Source organism: Bidens hawaiensis, unplaced genomic scaffold (assembly GCF_021521415.1).
Source record: "Bidens hawaiensis isolate Kalapana, Puna unplaced genomic scaffold, B.hawaiensis_p1.1 tig00017568_1, whole genome shotgun sequence".
In the NCBI taxonomy this organism is placed as follows: domain Eukaryota; kingdom Viridiplantae; phylum Streptophyta; class Magnoliopsida; order Asterales; family Asteraceae; genus Bidens; species Bidens hawaiensis.
Window position 1 is genome coordinate 145,756 of NW_027492656.1, and position 22,142 is coordinate 167,897.

The 22,142-nt window shown below is 34.3% G+C and overlaps 4 long non-coding RNA genes across 5 annotated transcripts; 1 reads left to right on the forward strand and 3 right to left on the reverse strand.

Annotated features, from left to right (window-relative positions):
* Positions 1-979: 979 nt before the first annotated feature.
* On the forward strand, positions 980-14,749 carry LOC143554233 (uncharacterized). Its single transcript, XR_013138971.1, has 3 exons — positions 980-1,195; positions 14,522-14,538; positions 14,575-14,749. It is a non-coding gene; the product is annotated as an uncharacterized LOC143554233 (long non-coding RNA).
* On the reverse strand, positions 1,504-2,880 carry LOC143554234 (uncharacterized). Its single transcript, XR_013138972.1, has 2 exons — positions 2,841-2,880; positions 1,504-2,741 (listed from the first exon to the last, which is right to left on the reverse strand). It is a non-coding gene; the product is annotated as an uncharacterized LOC143554234 (long non-coding RNA).
* LOC143554232 (uncharacterized) lies at positions 2,923-18,739 on the reverse strand. Of its 2 annotated transcripts, XR_013138970.1 has the most exons (4): positions 18,458-18,739; positions 18,321-18,383; positions 17,401-17,497; positions 2,923-3,065 (listed from the first exon to the last, which is right to left on the reverse strand). It is a non-coding gene; the product is annotated as an uncharacterized LOC143554232 (long non-coding RNA). The 2 variants fall into 2 exon arrangements; XR_013138969.1 differs by lacking the exon at positions 2,923-3,065 and having other exon boundaries at positions 17,249-17,497.
* LOC143554221 (uncharacterized) lies at positions 3,638-5,361 on the reverse strand. Its single transcript, XR_013138965.1, has 3 exons — positions 5,080-5,361; positions 4,943-5,005; positions 3,638-4,119 (listed from the first exon to the last, which is right to left on the reverse strand). It is a non-coding gene; the product is annotated as an uncharacterized LOC143554221 (long non-coding RNA).
* Positions 18,740-22,142: the final 3,403 nt, after the last annotated feature.

Sequence of the window (22,142 nt, forward strand, 5' to 3'; positions counted from 1 at the left end):
GTGTTGGTATGAAAGTTGCTAGGAATTGGAGTTGGATGCTTAATGCTAGTTGTAGTAACTGTTGGGTTAGGTTCTTCATTGGGTGGGATACTAAGATGACTGATGTGGAAGTTATTAGTCAAAATGATCAGATCATGCATTGTGTGGTAAGGCCTATTAATGGTGTTTAGAAGTTCTTTTGTTCTTTCATTTTTGCTAGAATTTAGGATTTGGGTAGAAGACCTTTATGGATAATCTGGTACAATATAAAAGTTTTGTTATTGATAAGGCTTGAGTGTTGAGAGCTTAAGTTCGCTTAGAATTGATAAGGTGAGAGTGACGGTAAATGTGGCGAGACTTGGAAAGAGTAGGGTTCAGTAGAGTACGACAAACCAACAACTAAGATTACTTAAGAGGCAGGCCAACTAGTGGAGGGGAGTTTATACTTCCAACAAGAAGGTGGGCTGAAATGAGAATGGAAAACCAACTAGTTTATACCTCCTACAGAAAGGTGGTCTGAAATCAGAATGAAAAACCATCTAATCTAAAATATAAAACATCGGAGAACAATGTTGCTATTGTGGGCATACTATTTCTCTTCCAGCAAAGGAGCGTATTGCTTTTCAATTATGGAAGAAGGTCTCTTGGATTGGAGAAGTGAATGACCTATGCATCCTAAAAACACTTGAAGGGTGTAATAGAAAACTCAGAATAGAAGCAGATGGTGATTGAATACGTGGGTGGCTTGAAAGTTTTGTTAACCTTCATGTGTCTAGTCAAGGCGAAAGAGTTCATGGTATAAGTGGTTCAATGTTTTATAGGTCTGGGAACAAGGTAATTGTTGCAGTTCACACGGGTTTGCACACGTGGGAGAGAATTCCAGTAAAGAAATCATGAAGTTGACCTTGAAACATATCGGCCCGTTGGAAAACGACACGGCAAAAAAGAGACCGGGATGTAAGTTATGAACATGCTAAGGTACAAATGGTGTTAGGAGATAAAACTTTGGTTTGGCTAGTTACATTGGTTACTCACAACCATTGAACTCAAGGTAATGTTGCTATTAACATTTGGAGAGCAAGAAATATGGAAGTTTAGTGTTATTTGAAAGTAAATGATGAAATGACTTGACTTTAGAGGTGGAAAAAAAAATCCCCATTTAGGTATAGCAAAGTTTAGAGTTGGATGGCTGTATGAATTTAGTTTTAATGATGAGGTTGTTAAAAACGGTGAGATGGGAAACAAATAATTCAAAGGATCAGGAGGTCGACTTCAGTTTTTGGTTAAACTGGGTAACGATAAAGGTAAAGTGTTTAATTTGGAAATTACTTTTAGATTGTATAGCAACCAAGCTAGCTTGTCGGAGAGCTGTCAATTATGCAACTCATATTCAGAATGCTTAAGGCATTTGATGGTGCATTGAAAGTTGGTTAAATATAATTGGTCTATCATTACGAGATTTGGTCAAACTTCCTAGACATGCGCACTCGACTCTCGGGTTTCACATTCTCGCTTTGTTTAGAAAATTATAAGCTCTAGATGGAAGGCTGAAGCACACATACCTAAGGGTTCGTTTTGTATCAATTCAAATGTCCTAACACTACGACGGCATAATGGCATATACATATCATTTTGTTTAGTGTTTTACCGGTTTAAGCAAAGTCATAATGTCTATCTTAGGATGCTTTATTTTAAACGCTAAATTTAACAAGTGTGATTTTATCACGAACATTAATTTATTCTTTCATAAACTCTTGTTTTAACTTTTAATAGTTAAATAAAATCTTACTCGAGGTAAATAAAATTTCAATACCTCGCAATTTAATTTTTGTTGTTTAGTTCTTAAAACCATTTTAAATTATCTTGATCGATTTACTATACTTGTATATTTTAACCCCTAAGTCTAAACAACCACAAGTTGCAAATCAAGCCATATGATGTTTGATATTGCTAGAGCCAATTAGCAACATCAAACGGGTCAAGGGGACAATTTTAAAAATTACATTCTTGTATCCGCTCGCACTTGCTTCAAGATACCCATCACCTTCTCCGTGACATCTTTGTTCCTCTGGTTCTTGATCTTCACTTTTCCATCTTAAATCTTGTTCTTGGCTTGGCTTTATTAAATTACAATTATTATAAATTGAAAACTAACCTAGCTATTACAAGGATTTTAAAACAACTAAAAATACATCCATAAAACAAACCAAAAAATGCAAAACCATATAAACAAACACAACCACAGGTCTAGGGGCTTGATTTGCAACCAACACAATAATTCAAAAATAAGAAAACATAAAGGTAGCAATCTTTTGCCACAAAGTAAATATAAATTGCTTTAATCGGTTTTAACCGTTAAAAGTTTTAAAGATTCGCAGAAGTGGCTCCAAAACTACTGTCGGAATTCGTACACAAGTTTATAAATTAACTATTTCATAAATCTTTTGTGTACGAACCATTCTTGACCTTCAGTAGTCCAGATGCGAATACAATAAAACTTAAATACACAACCATAGAAAAGTAAGAAACTTGTACCTTTCGGGTTTGTAGAAACTGCACTAAACTGAAACACCATGGGACAACTCGGTTTTCAAATCCAGTAACGAAAAACATCACACGAGGCAAACACCCGAAACTGCTTCTGGCCGATCACGGCCGAAAGAGAAACAGCCGGCTTCCTTTGCGCGACGGAGCTGCCAGTCTAGGTTTTATCCAGAATTTCAACCCAAAACCTCGTTAGGTAATTGTGGAATTCTGTAAAACTACCAAAACAAGCAATTCTTAGAGATAAAGCCATCACTACCTAGTAAAAATAAGTTAGAAAATTGAAGAAAATTGATATCTTTTAACAAAAAACTTACCTTTTGGAGCTGCCAGTCTATGCAAAAGTGGCTGCCATAATCTTGATGTTATTTGGTGATATGAATGCATCAATGGGTTGTCTGTACTTTAGAGTAATAGCATCAAAACTGCTCCAGTAACCGAACCGATTAGATCAAAAAAGTAACTGAATGCTTAATCTGTTCATCTTTACTAGTTAAGTTTTGTATTATTCGCGATAAATCCACTGTTGTGACAATCATAATCTGCAAAAATGATTCTAAATTTGTAAGATTTTATACATTGCAACAAATAAAGGTCAAATTTTGAGAAAAAAGATTAAAAAAGTGTCAGATTTTAGACAATTATACCATGGGTGCTACTATACACAAAACAATGATGTGCTATATAGACATCACTGAGGTGCCATACGGACACTACGGCCATACGGAGCCGTATGGTAGGGCAAAAAGTGGTCAAATGGGTCGTTTTGATAATCATGCAGACCGTTTGATAGGGCGAAAAAGGTCATACTGTTCGTATGAGGGCCAAACATATAGCCTGCATGATTTTTTTTGACTGAAATTGACTAATATGACAATTGATGACCTTTTTTGTCTTATCATATTGCCCTTACGAAATCCTACAGGCCTATGATAGGGTAAAACAGGTCTTACGGTTCGTACGGTGGCCAATTAGCCAAATCATACGAGCCATATGATCTTTTGACTTACAAAAAAAAATGACTGATTTAACCACTGACAAAATCCATACGGGCCGCTGTGTGACCTTTTTCGCCCTATCTTATGGCCTATACGACATCATACAACACATCTGATGGGCAAGCTGGTGTACACTTTAGGGGATGGTGTGCCGATAAAGTCCATTATCAAGTTGAAACTTTGAGAAAAAGTGTACCTTTCCTTCATCTTCATCATCTAGATTTATTGATCTAGAGCACTATTGTAACAGTATGAATTTGTGGTAGGTATTAAACATTTTAAAAAAATAAAGAAACAGATAAATAAAAGTTTTGCAGATCGCCTAAAAGCAATTTGGTTCTTGGTGATGGGTGCATATTGAAACCGGTTAAAATTAAACTGAACTGCCAGTTTATAAGCGGTTTGAGAACAAACCGAACCAGATTCGATCTATCTAGTGTGTCATTTATTGGTACTCTCACATGGACAAAATCATACTAACAGGAAGTTCGATTTAGTTACCTGATTGGACGAATCAGAGATGATGAACAGAGTGGTTCTGTTTGATTGGTGTCGCCAGAAGGGGTTTCACATAGAGCAGTAATGCATTACCGCGAACCTGCAAGAATGGAAAACCAATATGATTACAAATATAAAGATTATTAAAATCACATATAAAGGTAGTGCAAGCAGCCCAAGAAAGCCATATCATTTATTGGAGGTTTCCTAAAGTTTATGATTTGTTTGTCAAGTTTATTCATGATTTCATTGGGTTGAAACGAGTTTAGTAAAAACCCAAACTACCATTAGTCATAATTTGATGTATGCGATACATTCCAGAAAATTCAGATTTAATCTAAAAAATTTTGACTAAAAGGGTAATATGGTCTTTTTTGGAAAATCTGGGCATGGGAAAGAATTGGGTCAGTTTGAAAGTTTCTCAAATTAGACTTTTATTGGGTCAAAACTTCTAGTTGGTGGGTGTTGACTTTGGTGATGCACTGATCCTATGCACTTATTATGAGTATGCTAAGGGAATGAAGTGGGTTATACAGTTATCGGGAAAACTAGCACCTGGTTAATAGATGGCAGTTGGGCCTATAAAGTAGGCACCAAATGAAGTTGATCTTGGAAATTGAATTCCAAGATACAGATTTCCGTTCTTATTGTTGAAGGATAATTTGACATACTAAAACGTGATTACAATTTGCAGAAGCAATCTGAAAAGGTTTTTGCAATTTGTGGCAGTTTTGGGCAACTGATACAAATTCTGCGTGGGTGGTTTTTGTAATCATTTGTACAGGTCACAGTGGAAGTACAAGGGCATTTGGGATATGGGTTGGTTTATTTAATAAGTTTGTTAAGGTCAAAGAACATTCAAGATAACTCGAGTTATTTCCCGTCAAGCCCCTCATACAAATAAACTCAAACTAAAGTCATACCTGAACAGAGGCTGAAGCTGAATCAGCGGCATAATAACATCTTCTGTCATAAAATGACCTGCACTGAAATGCTGAAAAAGTCAATAAACTCTTAGAAAAAATATCCACAGTAAGCTGATTATGTTAAAATGACAAACCTTAACCGAGCGGAAGATATTTCATTCATATACATGCAGCAGCACATACATCCACAGTAGTAAGACTCAGAGCATCATTTATGATGTTAGCACCTCCATCTCCGACGTGTCACACAGTCACACCCCAAAAATGAAACCAAAGAAGCTGGAATAGTATCGTATCAATACAATAAATTATGCTAATAAGTTATTCAATCTTAGCAGGTAAACTACTATACTTTTTTCTCAAACTAACATGTTTTATATTGTTTTTTCAAACTTGAAATAGTTTAGTTTTATGTTAAAATGTACACAAATGTAATTTCATAGTAGGCTCTTGCTTAAATATATATTTTACTAAACTGTGTATAAAAATTATAATAATAAGAATGAAAAAAATAATTAAAATATAACAATGGATGTTAACGTGTGTATATGTAATAAGAGGCTACTATAGAAATCTAATCTATGGCGAGAACAAAAGAATATAAATTGTTTAATTTTCTATTAATGTTTCATATTTTTTTGGAATTCATAAATCTTAGATGCACGCACATATGTTATATACATAAAAGAATCACCAAGCAAACTTGCAAAAAATTGTTAAATGAAACAAATCAGTTTAATGATTACATATATACATATAACATACTCATGTGCATGTATGAAGTAAAAAATTTTGAAAAAATATAAATCACTAATTAAAAAACAAAACGATCTAGTTTGCTTTTTCGTTCTCGCATAAACTAATTGTGCTATAATGAACCTCACCATTTGCATACTTAAAATCTTCAATTTTCAAGTGATTGACCAACATGCAAAACACAACTTTCAAGCGTATAGTTTTAAGCAGAATATCACAAGGCAATCAAGATATGAAACTAATCTTGGAAAATAAATTCTATATACAAAATCGGTAACTAATAAGCACTATTCTGTTATCTTATTGGTTTTTTCAATGATGGATGATTGAACAAAAAGAGGTATGACCATTAACCTATAGTTTTCACTATTCTGATATCAGGGACAATAATCCAGCAGTTAAAAGCTATCACAATAGATCGCTAGTCGGTAATTACGTCTAATAATAATCAGTTAAAAACTATTACGACTTAAAAGCTTCTACCGTAAGTACCCTACGATAATTCACATGAGTTTATCACCATAACATCAATCATTATTTACTCCAAGTTATTATATTTACTCTTACCGTATCGTCTATCATTAACTACTTAAAAGCTATTACCATAGATCACCGGTCCGTAGCTACGCCTAACCGCTACCATAAGTCCCTTATCATTATTTTAATGAATAAATTAAACTACTTAATGCACACACACACATATATATATATATATAAATATAAGAAGTTTACTATAGACCACTAAGTTATTGCGAGAACAAAAAGAAAATCTTAATTGTTTAATTTTTGATTAATAATTTATATTTTTCATCTGAATTTATACGTCTTAGATGCAAACACATATGTTACATACATCAAAAAAATCACTAAACCGACTTGCAAAAAATTGTGAAATGAAACAAATCAGTTTAACGATTGGAAATATATATAACATACACATATGCATGTACGAAGTAAAAAACTTTGAAAAAATATAAATCACTAATAAAAAAATTAAACGATTCAGTTTGCTTTTTGATTCTCGCATAAACTCGTTGTTCTATAATGAACATCATCCATCATATATATACAACATATAAGTAGCTTATAACATTCAATTTACTCCACATTAATACTAAAGCATATTTCATCGGCTATCATTAACCACTTAAAAGCTAATATCATAGATAAGCGGTCGGTAATTACGCCTACCTGCTACCATAAGTCACCTATAAATGAACAAACAAGTGTAACCCTAGAAAGTAATGTCAGAACAGAATTTACGATTTTAAATCCTTAGAACTCAGTACCAACTCTTTAAAGCTATAACTGTAACCCTAGAAAGTACCAACTAGCTTAAACTAAAAACACTAAATAGAATTGTAGTAACCGTAAGTAAGTAATATCAACAACAGAGTGAGAACCGATCAAATCGCAGGTAGGCCTTATTTACGAGAACCGTTGAATATCTACTGAGTTGTGGATTTTATCGAATAAAAATCCGTGCGTAATCGCAGAGTTTAGACGAACGTAAACCGAGTAATCGCATAGTTTAATCGAAGAACAAATGGAATGGAATCGTTTGAGAAATCAGAGTTCAATTGCTGGGTTGTGGTGGAGAATCATTTGAGTTTACGAGAATAGAATAGAATTAAATCGCATCGGAGAATGGATCTAATTGCATAGTCAGAAAGCCGGACTTAATGACCGTTGGAGTTTAGGGTAGGGTTTTTACCAAAATCAATAAATTCTTAAAAACACTATCCATAGTAAACTAATTATTTTCAAAACAACAAACCCTAACCGAGGGGGATATGTTTCAAACCTTAGCATGCAGCAGCACATGCATCCACAGTAGTATGACTCAGAGCATCCGTTATGATGATTAGCACCTCCATCTCCGATTTGTCACACACCAAAAATGAAACCAATGAAACTGGATTAGTATCGTATCAATACAATAAATTATGCAAAATATCACAAGGCAATCAAGATGTGAAATTAAACTTGGAAAACAAATTCTAGATCTTAGTGATGCTTTCACTATAGATACAAAATCAGTAGCTAATAAGTACTATTCTGTTATCTTATTGGTTTTTCCAATGATGGATGATTGAACAAAAGGAAGTATGACCATTAACCTATAGTTTTCACTATTCTGATATCAGGGACAATAATCCAGCAAACAAAAGCTATTACCATAGATTGCTAGTCGGTAATTACGTCTATCAATAATCACTTAAAAACTGTTACCACTTAAAAGCTTCTACCGTAAGTACCCTACGATAATTCACATGATCTTATCATTAACTACTTAAAAGCTATTACCATAGATCAACGGCCCGTAGCTACGCCTAACCGCTGCCATAAGTCCCTTATCATTATGTTAATGAATAATTTAAACTACTTAATGCACATATATATATAAATATAAGAGGTTTACTATAGACCACTAAGTTATTGCAAAAACAAAAAGAAAATCTTAATTGTTTAATTTTTCATTAATAATTTGTATTTTTCATCTGAATTTATACGTCTTAGATGCAAACACATATGTTACATACATCAAAAAAATCACTAAACCGACTTGCAAAAAATTGTGAAATGAAACAAATCAGTTTAACGACTGAAAATATATATAACATACACATATGCATGTACGAAGTAAAAAACTTTGAAAAAATAAAAATCACTAATAAAAAGATTAAACGATTCAGTTTGCTTTTTGATTCTCGCATAAACTCGCTGTTCTATAATGAACATCATCTATCATATATATACAACATTTAAGTAGTTTATACTTTATAACAATCAATTTACTCCAAATTATTACTAAATCATATTTCATCGGCTATCGTTAACCACTTAAAAGCTAATATCATATATCAGCGGTCGGTAATTACGCCTACCTGCTACCATTGACTGCCTATCATTGAAAAAACAATTGTAACCCTAAAAAGTAATGTCAGAACAGAATATACGATTTTAAATCCTTAGAACTCTTGAAACCTATAACTGTAACCCTAGAAAGTAGCAACTAGCTTAAATTAAAACACTAATTAAATATAGAATCGTAGTAACCCTAAGTAAGTAATATCAGCAACAGAGTGAGTTAGAGTGTACGTTAGAGATCAGAGATTCGAGTTTCTTACCAGATTTGACGAGGTGCAATCACAGCTGCTGAGAACCGATTGAATCGTGTTGTTTACGAGAACCGTTGAATAGCTGCAGAGTTGTGGAATTGATCGAATGATAATCAGAGGATGGATTTGAGATTAATCGATGAGTTGTGGTGAGAAATCGCAGAGTTTAAAACCGAGTAATTGCCGCAGAGTTTAATCGATCGCAGAGTTGAAAACCGAGTAATCGCCGCAGAGTTTAATAGATTTTCTCACCGGGTTTGAAGATGGTGAATCGCTCGGAAAGATACGTCGTCGGAAAACAAACCGGATTTGATAACCGTTGGTTTCCCTCCTATACTTTCCTATTTCTTCAAACCGACCCTTTTTTTTAATATTATATTTAGTTAGTGGTGCATTAATCATGCCCGCTATTATACTAAAAACCATACCTTATGCATCATGTGTGGGTTAAAACGAAGTATTTGAATACCCTATTTACTGGTATAGAACCGATTTCGGGGACGTGTATTACCTAGTATATAAATCGGGTCCGGTTCCGAGTACGAGTTTTGGTATATAATGCTCATTGGTATATTAGTTGTCTGTTTCATGTGTCATTGCCTTTTGTTTTGACTTTATACTATGGTTATTCACGAGTTGAGCCCAAGTCGTCGAGCATGGGTGGGTTCAAGCTCGAGATCGAAATTAAACGACGCAGCTCGGCTAGGCTCGAGATCGAAATCAAATGACGCGGCTCGGCTAGGCTCGAGATCGAAATCAAATGACGCGCCTCGGCTAGGCTCGAGCTCGATTTTGAAGTTAAAGTAGCCTAAGATCAAGCCAACGAGCCGATCTTGGATTGAACCATCGGTAACGTTTGAGTTCGCAATCGCTGAGTGGGCGGTGATCGGAATACATCACGAACTGAATGAGAGTGATTGTAATTGGTCCAAAATGTCGGAGAACACCTCCCCCTTGGCGTTTTGGGGGCGTTTTGGCCTTCAAAAACAATCTCAGCCCGAGTCGAGCCTGGATGAGTTCAAGCTTGAGATCGAAATTAAACGACGCAGCTCAGCTAGGCTCGAGCTCGAAATTCGATGATGCATCTCAGCTAGGTTCGAACTCGATTTTGAAGTTAAAGTAGCCAAAGATCAAGCCAGCGAGTCGATCTTGGATTGAACCGTCAGTAACGTTTGAGTTCGCAATTGTTGAGTGGGTGCGGAATACATCACGAACTGAATGAGAGTGATTGTAAGGGGTTTGATGACCGCTGGGGTTTTAATTAAGACGTTTTCAATCGCTTCAAACTTCAACCGGCCGTTCTTTAAAATAGACTTTTTATTTTGGTGGCTATTTGTTTCTTATTATACCTTATATAAAACATAAATGAACAACATTCTGTTATGGTGAATTTATTTTGTACTGTGTTGGAGGCTCGTAGTATAATTAAGTATGTAAGACTGTGTAGTGGAAAGTTATGGCCGATATTATGAATAATTAAACCACTAACAAGTTAGTGGAAAACATGTCATAAATCACAAACCTTTTAGAATATGTTCTATGATTTAATTTTAATGCTTGACAGTTTTTATAAAAGTTATTTATCACCGGTGCTTGTTCTAATTCAATAAAAAAAACACACGAGGGTTATAATATATATACCTTAATACCTTATAAAAAAATAAAGCAATTTCACATGCAAAACGTGAGTTGTTTGTTGATGCATTGATCCTAAATATCTAGGGGTGTGCATAAAACCGAGAAAACGAATCGATACAAAAAAAACCCAAAAAACCAAGCCGTACTAGTAACCGGCGGTTCGGTTTTGAACTTTAGAAAAAATCGAAATATTGGTTTTCGTTTAGTTTTGTATTTTGTTAAGAACCGAAATAACCAAAAATTGAAATAACCATAATATCTTAACCGTAAGTGTAACCATTAAAGCAAAATCTACCAATGACTATTTGTTTAGTTTTAACATATGGTTTTAAGGCATGGGTTTAAGTGGACAACAATATCGGTGATCGCAGTTTTTGTTGAGTCTAATTTTTTGTTGCGTGAAAGTGGGAGATGATGATATTTATCGGAAATTGGTTTTTCAAACTATTAATACTATGAGATAAACAATAGAAAACGCACTTAACTTGGGATGTGTCGGTAGGCTCAGCCTTGAGGATGAAAGGGCAATTTGATAAAATGGGTCGGAAATCTCTTGTGGGTAAAGCGTTTTGTCCGTAGAAAATAAGTAATGAAAGGTCAGCCATACTCAAGCCTCAATTTTTGATATGAAAAAGTGGAAAATATTATAAAGTTTGAAAAGTTTGAAAAAATTGAATACGTTATCATATGATGTTTGGGTAGGTTTAACGTTAGAGTATGCCGTGTAGCCTGTGATATAAATCTTAAACTGCTAGTTTTAGTGTTTTACACATCATTGGCGTATGGCTTTATAACCTTAAATCTTGTATTGATGGGATGCCCCGGGTCCGAAGACCATGGGTCTGTATGCCGACTATTCATCTGGGTATTCACAATTCCAAATGGGGTTGTGAATATTTAAAATAAAGCTAAAAAAAGAGAGCAAACCCGCAGTTTTCTGCCACTTAAGTCTCTAAACATGATCACAAAAAAGTACAAAAGTACAAATGCATTACAGACTTGATCATCCATGCTGTTAGCCATGTGGGGTCCCCTTGCTCGCGTCTCATTACCATTAAGAAACGGACCACAAGGGACACGCTACATGTAAACCCTACAGATGAAATTTTGCATACTCACCTATGGTGATGGTTCGGTGTATTGCTTGATAACGGGGTATGTCATGTTGTGGGGTACACTAGCTATGAATTAATTGAACCTTAATAATATCTAATGGCTGCTTGGTAGACTTTGATGCTTAAGCTTAAGTGGATAAACAATACCCTTGATCGTCTTAACTATTCATGAAAAAAAAATAGAGCAACAAAAAGTTTTAAATCTGCTAATTTTGAGGTTTAAGTCAAGTTGGGGTGGTTTGGTCCGGTAAAAGCTGAAAATAAGCGGGTCTTAACTGTGTAAACCACTGAGTAAAAAAATTGTCAGAACTTCTTTGTCCCGGTAAAGATTAAGGCATGGGTTTAAATAGACAACAATATCGGTGATCGTAGTTTTTGCGTTTTTTCTAAGCTTTAAAATTAACCTATATGTTTGTTAGACTGTATTTTCCGATTCTGATCTAACTGCATCAAACTTTTTCAGGGACGAAAAAAGAATAAGTGTGGGGATATTTGATATACCGTTACTTATATATGTTTCCCATGATAATTTTATACCGTCTTCGATGATTTATGATTCATTTTCGCTTAGAATTGATATATCACTAACTAAATGAAGTTTTCGGGACGGAGTGGAAGAAGGGAGGGGATTCTCGAACGCGGAAAAGGATCCAATAACTTTGAAAGAATTTGAGTCGTTCACACTGTCAAGTATTTGGACTTGATTTTAATTCTTGTGTGTCAACTTTTATTTAAAAAGTAGATTAGGGATAGCTAAGAAGCTTGATGATGTTGTCGTTATTGAAAATGTGAAGAAGAATTCAGTTATTTTGGCTGATGATGATGGGTTTGTTACCATAAGGAAGAATAATTGGCCTTGTTAGGAATGTTGGGGTGGGTAATGAGAGTGCAAATTGAATTAGAAGAAAGAGAGTGACCGGGGTGGGGGGGGGGGGGTTCGGTCAGTTTCAAAATAGGAATAATAGGGTCAGGTGTAGGAGTACTTTTGGTGGTAACATGTATTAAAGTGGGGTTTTTTATCAAAAGAAAAGTGCTTCCAGTTATTGCATTAATGCATGTAAAAAGGTTGATATTGGTGTAGCTAGTATTATCTCTAAGCCGTATGATAAAGTTGATTTAGAGGATAAAGCTTCTGCCAAAGGTGATAAGGGTAATGGTGTAAATGGGCTGCCTCTTAAAGGGGAATGTTAAGATATTGTGATTTTAAGAATGAGAATAAGCCAGACTTCTAACTTTATGATTGATAATGTGAATAAGGAAAATGTGATTTCTTGTGTCTCTTCTATGGATGTTTGTTTAGATGAGATGATTTCCAAAAACAGGTTTGATGTCCTTGGTACTGATGTTGCTTTATTGCTAGGGTGGATTTGCTTTATAATACTAAAACCGATTATACCAAAGGTTACTTAAGGTTTCTAATGCATAATTCAATGAAGTTATGAAGCATGTTGTGCTCAGATCCAGCCCTTCAGTTAAGACATCGAGGGGTTGGAGTGTAGGAAAATCAAAATTATTTTTTCAGCAATGGGATCTTAGGAGACAAGCTGAGTGTATGGAAACCGATGATGTTGAGTATGAAACTAATACTACTGATATGAATATAGAGGCCGATGTGGTAAATGCGTTGAAAGTTGCACAAGCTTCATGTGGTACTACTATATAAGATTGTTTCCAACAGATGTCTTGGAATGTTATGGGGCTCAATGTGAGTCAAGTCATTAGGATGACTCTAGATTATAGCGTCAAAGTTTGTGGTCTACTTGAAACATGTGTTGTTGTCACTAAACTTAGTCGTGTTGGTATGAAAGTTGCTAGGAATTGGAGTTGGATGCTTAATGCTAGTTGTAGTAACTGTTGGGTTAGGTTCTTCATTGGGTGGGATACTAAGATGACTGATGTGGAAGTTATTAGTCAAAATGATCAGATCATGCATTGTGTGGTAAGGCCTATTAATGGTGTTTAGAAGTTCTTTTGTTCTTTCATTTTTGCTAGAATTTAGGATTTGGGTAGAAGACCTTTATGGATAATCTGGTACAATATAAAAGTTTTGTTATTGATAAGGCTTGAGTGTTGAGAGCTTAAGTTCGCTTAGAATTGATAAGGTGAGAGTGACGGTAAATGTGGCGAGACTTGGAAAGAGTAGGGTTCAGTAGAGTACGACAAACCAACAACTAAGATTACTTAAGAGGCAGGCCAACTAGTGGAGGGGAGTTTATACTTCCAACAAGAAGGTGGGCTGAAATGAGAATGGAAAACCAACTAGTTTATACCTCCTACAGAAAGGTGGTCTGAAATCAGAATGAAAAACCATCTAATCTAAAATATAAAACATCGGAGAACAATGTTGCTATTGTGGGCATACTATTTCTCTTCCAGCAAAGGAGCGTATTGCTTTTCAATTATGGAAGAAGGTCTCTTGGATTGGAGAAGTGAATGACCTATGCATCCTAAAAACACTTGAAGGGTGTAATAGAAAACTCAGAATAGAAGCAGATGGTGATTGAATACGTGGGTGGCTTGAAAGTTTTGTTAACCTTCATGTGTCTAGTCAAGGCGAAAGAGTTCATGGTATAAGTGGTTCAATGTTTTATAGGTCTGGGAACAAGGCGAAAGAGTTCATTGTTGCAGTTCACACGGGTTTGCACACGTGGGAGAGAATTCCAGTAAAGAAATCATGAAGTTGACCTTGAAACATATCGGCCCGTTGGAAAACGACACGGCAAAAAAGAGACCGGGATGTAAGTTATGAACATGCTAAGGTACAAATGGTGTTAGGAGATAAAACTTTGGTTTGGCTAGTTACATTGGTTACTCACAACCATTGAACTCAAGGTAATGTTGCTATTAACATTTGGAGAGCAAGAAATATGGAAGTTTAGTGTTATTTGAAAGTAAATGATGAAATGACTTGACTTTAGAGGTGGGAAAAAAAAATCCCCATTTAGGTATAGCAAAGTTTAGAGTTGGATGGCTGTATGAATTTAGTTTTAATGATGAGGTTGTTAAAAACGGTGAGATGGGAAACAAATAATTCAAAGGATCAGGAGGTCGACTTCAGTTTTTGGTTAAACTGGGTAACGATAAAGGTAAAGTGTTTAATTTGGAAATTACTTTTAGATTGTATAGCAACCAAGCTAGCTTGTCGGAGAGCTGTCAATTATGCAACTCATATTCAGAATGCTTAAGGCATTTGATGGTGCATTGAAAGTTGGTTAAATATAATTGGTCTATCATTACGAGATTTGGTCAAACTTCCTAGACATGCGCACTCGACTCTCGGGTTTCACATTCTCGCTTTGTTTAGAAAATTATAAGCTCTAGATGGAAGGCTGAAGCACACATACCTAAGGGTTCGTTTTGTATCAATTCAAATGTCCTAACACTACGACGGCATAATGGCATAACATATCATTTTGTTTAGTGTTTTACCGGTTTAAGCAAAGTCATAATGTCTATCTTAGGATGCTTTATTTTAAACGCTAAATTTAACAAGTGTGATTTTATCACGAACATTAGTTTATTCTTTCATAAACTCTTGTTTTAACTTTTAATAGTTAAATAAAATCTTACTCGAGGTAAATAAAATTTCAATACCTCGCAATTTAATTTTTGTTGTTTAGTTCTTAAAACCATTTTAAATTATCTTGATCGATTTACTATACTTGTATATTTTAACCCCTAAGTCTAAACAACCACAAGTTGCAAATCAAGCCATATGATGTTTGATATTGCTAGAGCCAATTAGCAACATCAAACGGGTCAAGGGGACAATTTTAAAAATTACATTCTTGTATCCGCTCGCACTTGCTTCAAGATACCCATCACCTTCTCCGTGACATCTTTGTTCCTCTGGTTCTTGATCTTCACTTTTCCATCTTAAATCTTGTTCTTGGCTTGGCTTTATTAAATTACAATTATTATAAATTGAAAACTAACCTAGCTATTACAAGGATTTTAAAACAACTAAAAATACATCCATAAAACAAACCAAAAAATGCAAAACCATATAAACAAACACAACCACAGGTCTAGGGGCTTGATTTGCAACCAACACAATAATTCAAAAATAAGAAAACATAAAGGTAGCAATCTTTTGCCACAAAGTAAATATAAATTGCTTTAATCGGTTTTAACCGTTAAAAGTTTTAAAGATTCGCAGAAGTGGCTCCAAAACTACTGTCGGAATTCGTACACAAGTTTATAAATTAACTATTTCATAAATCTTTTGTGTACGAACCATTCTTGACCTTCAGTAGTCCAGATGCGAATACAATAAAACTTAAATACACAACCATAGAAAAGTAAGAAACTTGTACCTTTCGGGTTTGTAGAAACTGCACTAAACTGAAACACCATGGGACAACTCGGTTTTCAAATCCGGTAACGAAAAACATCACACGAGGCAAACACCCGAAACTGCTTCTGGCCGATCACGGCCGAAAGAGAAACAGCCGGCTTCCTTTGCGCGACGGAGCTGCCAGTCTAGGTTTTATCCAGAATTTCAACCCAAAACCTCGTTAGGTAATTGTGGAATTCTGTAAAACTACCAAAACAAGCAATTCTTAGAGATAAAGCCATCACTACCTAGTAAAAATAAGTTAGAAAATTGAAGAAAATTGATATCTTTTAACAAAAAACTTACCTTTTGGAGCTGCCAGTCTATGCAAAAGTGGCTGCCATAATCTTGATGTTATTTGGTGATGTGAATGCATCAATGGGTTGTCTGTACTTTAGAGTAATAGCATCAAAACTGCTCCAGTAACCGAACCGATTAGATCAAAAAAGTAACTGAATGCTTAATCTGTTCATCTTTACTAGTTAAGTTTTGTATTATTCGCGATAAATCCACTGTTGTGACAATCATAATCGGCAAAAATGATTCTAAATTTGTAAGATTTTATACATTGCAACAAATAAAGGTCAAATTTTGAGAAAAAAGATTAAAAAAGTGTCAGATTTTAGACAATTATACCATGGGTGCTACTATACACACAACAATGATGTGCTATATAGACATCACTGAGGTGCCATACGGACACTACGGCCATACGGAGCCGTATGGTAGGGCAAAAAGTGGTCAAATGGGTCGTTTTGATAATCATGCAGACCGTTTGATAGGGCGAAAAAGGTCATACTGTTCGTATGAGGGCCAAACATATAGCCTGCATGATTTTTTTTGACTGAAATTGACTAATATGACAATTGATGACCTTTTTTGTCTTATCATATTGCCCTTACGAAATCCTACAGGCCTATGATAGGGTAAAACAGGTCATACGGTTCGGACGGTGGCCAATTAGCCAAATCATACGAGCCATATGATCTTTTGACTTACAAAAAAAAATGACTGATTTAACCACTGACAAAATCCATACGGGCCGCTGTGTGACCTTTTTCGCCCTATCTTATGGCCTATACGACATCATACAACACATCTGATGGGCAAGCTGGTGTACACTTTAGGGGATGGTGTGCCGATAAAGTCCATTATCAAGTTGAAACTTTGAGAAAAAGTGTACCTTTCCTTCATCTTCATCATCTAGATTTATTGATCTAGAGCACAATTGTAACAGTATGAATTTGTGGTAGGTATTAAACATTTTAAAAAAATAAAGAAACAGATAAATAAAAGTTTTGCAGATCGCCTAAAAGCAATTTGGTTCTTGGTGATGGGTGCATATTGAAACCGGTTAAAATTAAACTGAACTGCCAGTTTATAAGCGGTTTGAGAACAAACCGAACCAGATTCGATCTATCTAGTGTGTCATTTATTGGTACTCTCACATGGACAAAATCATACTAACAGGAAGTTCGATTTAGTTACCTGATTGGACGAATCAGAGATGATGAACCGAGTGGTTCTGTTTGATTGGTGTCGCCAGAAGGGGTTTCACATAGAGCAGTAATGCATTACCGCGAACCTGCAAGAATGGAAAACCAATATGATTACAAATATAAAGATTATTAAAATCACATATAAAGGTAGTGCAAGCAGCCCAAGAAAGCCATATCATTTATTGGAGGTTTCCTAAAGTTTATGATTTGTTTGTCAAGTTTATTCATGATTTCATTGGGTTGAAACGAGTTTAGTAAAAACCCAAACTACCATTAGTCATAATTTGATGTATGCGATACATTCCAGAAAATTCAGATTTAATCTAAAAAATTTTGACTAAAAGGGTAATATGGTCTTTTTTGGAAAATCTGGGCATGGGAAAGAATTGGGTCAGTTTGAAAGTTTCTCAAATTAGACTTTTATTGGGTCAAAACTTCTAGTTGGTGGGTGTTGACTTTGGTGATGCACTGATCCTATGCACTTATTATGAGTATGCTAAGGGAATGAAGTGGGTTATACAGTTATCGGGAAAACTAGCACCTGGTTAATAGATGGCAGTTGGGCCTATAAAGTAGGCACCAAATGAAGTTGATCTTGGAAATTGAATTCCAAGATACAGATTTCCGTTCTTATTGTTGAAGGATAATTTGACATACTAAAACGTGATTACAATTTGCAGAAGCAATCTGAAAAGGTTTTTGCAATTTGTGGCAGTTTTGGGCAACTGATACAAATTCTGCGTGGGTGGTTTTTGTAATCATTTGTACAGGTCACAGTGGAAGTACAAGGGCATTTGGGATATGGGTTGGTTTATTTAATAAGTTTGTTAAGGTCAAAGAACATTCAAGATAACTCGAGTTATTTCCCGTCAAGCCCCTCATACAAATAAACTCAAACTAAAGTCATACCTGAACAGAGGCTGAAGCTGAATCAGCGGCATAATAACATCTTCTGTCATAAAATGACCTGCACTGAAATGCTGAAAAAGTCAATAAACTCTTAGAAAAAATATCCACAGTAAGCTGATTATGTTAAAATGACAAACCTTAACCGAGCGGAAGATATTTCATTCATATACATGCAGCAGCACATACATCCACAGTAGTAAGACTCAGAGCATCATTTATGATGTTAGCACCTCCATCTCCGACGTGTCACACAGTCACACCCCAAAAATGAAACCAAAGAAGCTGGAATAGTATCGTATCAATACAATAAATTATGCTAATAAGTTATTCAATCTTAGCAGGTAAACTACTATACTTTTTTCTCAAACTAACATGTTTTATATTGTTTTTTCAAACTTGAAATAGTTTAGTTTTATGTTAAAATGTACACAAATGTAATTTCATAGTAGGCTCTTGCTTAAATATATATTTTACTAAACTGTGTATAAAAATTATAATAATAAGAATGAAAAAAATAATTAAAATATAACAATGGATGTTAACGTGTGTATATGTAATAAGAGGCTACTATAGAAATCTAATCTATGGCGAGAACAAAAGAATATAAATTGTTTAATTTTCTATTAATGTTTCATATTTTTTTGGAATTCATAAATCTTAGATGCACGCACATATGTTATATACATAAAAGAATCACCAAGCAAACTTGCAAAAAATTGTTAAATGAAACAAATCAGTTTAATGATTACATATATACATATAACATACTCATGTGCATGTATGAAGTAAAAAATTTTGAAAAAATATAAATCACTAATTAAAAAACAAAACGATCTAGTTTGCTTTTTCGTTCTCGCATAAACTAATTGTGCTATAATGAACCTCACCATTTGCATACGTAAAATCTTCAATTTTCAAGTGATTGACCAACATGCAAAACACAACTTTCAAGCGTATAGTTTTAAGCAGAATATCACAAGGCAATCAAGATATGAAACTAATCTTGGAAAATAAATTCTATATACAAAATCGGTAACTAATAAGCACTATTCTGTTATCTTATTGGTTTTTTCAATGATGGATGATTGAACAAAAAGAGGTATGACCATTAACCTATAGTTTTCACTATTCTGATATCAGGGACAATAATCCAGCAGTTAAAAGCTATCACAATAGATCGCTAGTCGGTAATTACGTCTAATAATAATCAGTTAAAAACTATTACGACTTAAAAGCTTCTACCGTAAGTACCCTACGATAATTCACATGAGTTTATCACCATAACATCAATCATTATTTACTCCACGTTATTATATTTACTCTTACCGTATCGTCTATCATTAACTACTTAAAAGCTATTACCATAGATCACCGGTCCGTAGCTACGCCTAACCGCTACCATAAGTCCCTTATCATTATTTTAATGAATAAATTAAACTACTTAATGCACACACACACACACATATATATATATATATATATATATATATATAAATATAAGAAGTTTACTATAGACCACTAAGTTATTGCGAGAACAAAAAGAAAATCTTAATTGTTTAATTTTTGATTAATAATTTATATTTTTCATCTGAATTTATACGTCTTAGATGCAAACACATATGTTACATACATCAAAAAAATCACTAAACCGACTTGCAAAAAATTGTGAAATGAAACAAATCAGTTTAACGATTGGAAATATATATAACATACACATATGCATGTACGAAGTAAAAAACTTTGAAAAAATATAAATCACTAATAAAAAAATTAAACGATTCAGTTTGCTTTTTGATTCTCGCATAAACTCGTTGTTCTATAATGAACATCATCCATCATATATATACAACATATAAGTAGCTTATAACATTCAATTTACTCCACATTAATACTAAATCATATTTCATCGGCTATCATTAACCACTTAAAAGCTAATATCATAGATAAGCGGTCGGTAATTACGCCTACCTGCTACCATAAGTCACCTATAAATGAACAAACAAGTGTAACCCTAGAAAGTAATGTCAGAACAGAATTTACGATTTTAAATCCTTAGAACTCAGTACCAACTCTTTAAAGCTATAACTGTAACCCTAGAAAGTACCAACTAGCTTAAACTAAAAACACTAAATAGAATTGTAGTAACCGTAAGTAAGTAATATCAACAACAGAGTGAGAACCGATCAAATCGCAGGTAGGCCTTATTTACGCGAACCGTTGAATATCTACTGAGTTGTGGATTTTATCGAATAAAAATCCGTGCGTAATCGCAGAGTTTAGACGAACGTAAACCGAGTAATCGCATAGTTTAATCGAAGAACAAATGGAATGGAATCGTTTGAGAAATCAGAGTTCAATTGCTGGGTTGTGGTGGAGAATCATTTGAGTTTACGAGAATAGAATAGAATTAAATCGCATCGGAGAATGGATCTAATTGCATAGTCAGAAAGCCGGACTTAATGACCGTTGGAGTTTAGGGTAGGGTTTTTACCAAAATCAATAAATTCTTAAAAACACTATCCATAGTAAACTAATTATTTTCAAAACAACAAACCCAAACCGAGGGGGATATGTTTCAAACCTTAGCATGCAGCAGCACATGCATCCACAGTAGTATGACTCAGAGCATCCGTTATGATGATTAGCACCTCCATCTCCGATTTGTCACACACCAAAAATGAAACCAAAGAAACTGGATTAGTATCGTATCAATACAATAAATTATGCAAAATATCACAAGGCAATCAAGATGTGAAATTAAACTTGGAAAACAAATTCTAGATCTTAGTGATGCTTTCACTATAGATACAAAATCAGTAGCTAATAAGTACTATTCTGTTATCTTATTGGTTTTTCCAATGATGGATGATTGAACAAAAGGAAGTATGACCATTAACCTATAGTTTTCACTATTCTGATATCAGGGACAATAATCCAGCAAACAAAAGCTATTACCATAGATTGCTAGTCGGTAATTACGTCTATCAATAATCACTTAAAAACTGTTACCACTTAAAAGCTTCTACCGTAAGTACCCTACGATAATTCACATGATCTTATCATTAACTACTTAAAAGCTATTACCATAGATCAACGGCCCGTAGCTACGCCTAACCGCTGCCATAAGTCCCTTATCATTATGTTAATGAATAATTTAAACTACTTAATGCACATATATATATAAATATAAGAGGTTTACTATAGACCACTAAGTTATTGCAAGAACAAAAAGAAAATCTTAATTGTTTAATTTTTCATTAATAATTTGTATTTTTCATCTGAATTTATACGTCTTAGATGCAAACACATATGTTACATACATCAAAAAAATCACTAAACCGACTTGCAAAAAATTGTGAAATGAAACAAATCAGTTTAACGACTGAAAATATATATAACATACACATATGCATGTACGAAGTAAAAAACTTTGAAAAAATAAAAATCACTAATAAAAAGATTAAACGATTCAGTTTGCTTTTTGATTCTCGCATAAACTCGCTGTTCTATAATGAACATCATCTATCATATATATACAACATTTAAGTAGTTTATACTTTATAACAATCAATTTACTCCAAATTATTACTAAATCATATTTCATCGGCTATCGTTAACCACTTAAAAGCTAATATCATATATCAGCGGTCGGTAATTACGCCTACCTGCTACCATTGACTGCCTATCATTGAAAAAACAATTGTAACCCTAAAAAGTAATGTCAGAACAGAATATACGATTTTAAATCCTTAGAACTCTTGAAACCTATAACTGTAACCCTAGAAAGTAGCAACTAGCTTAAATTAAAACACTAATTAAATA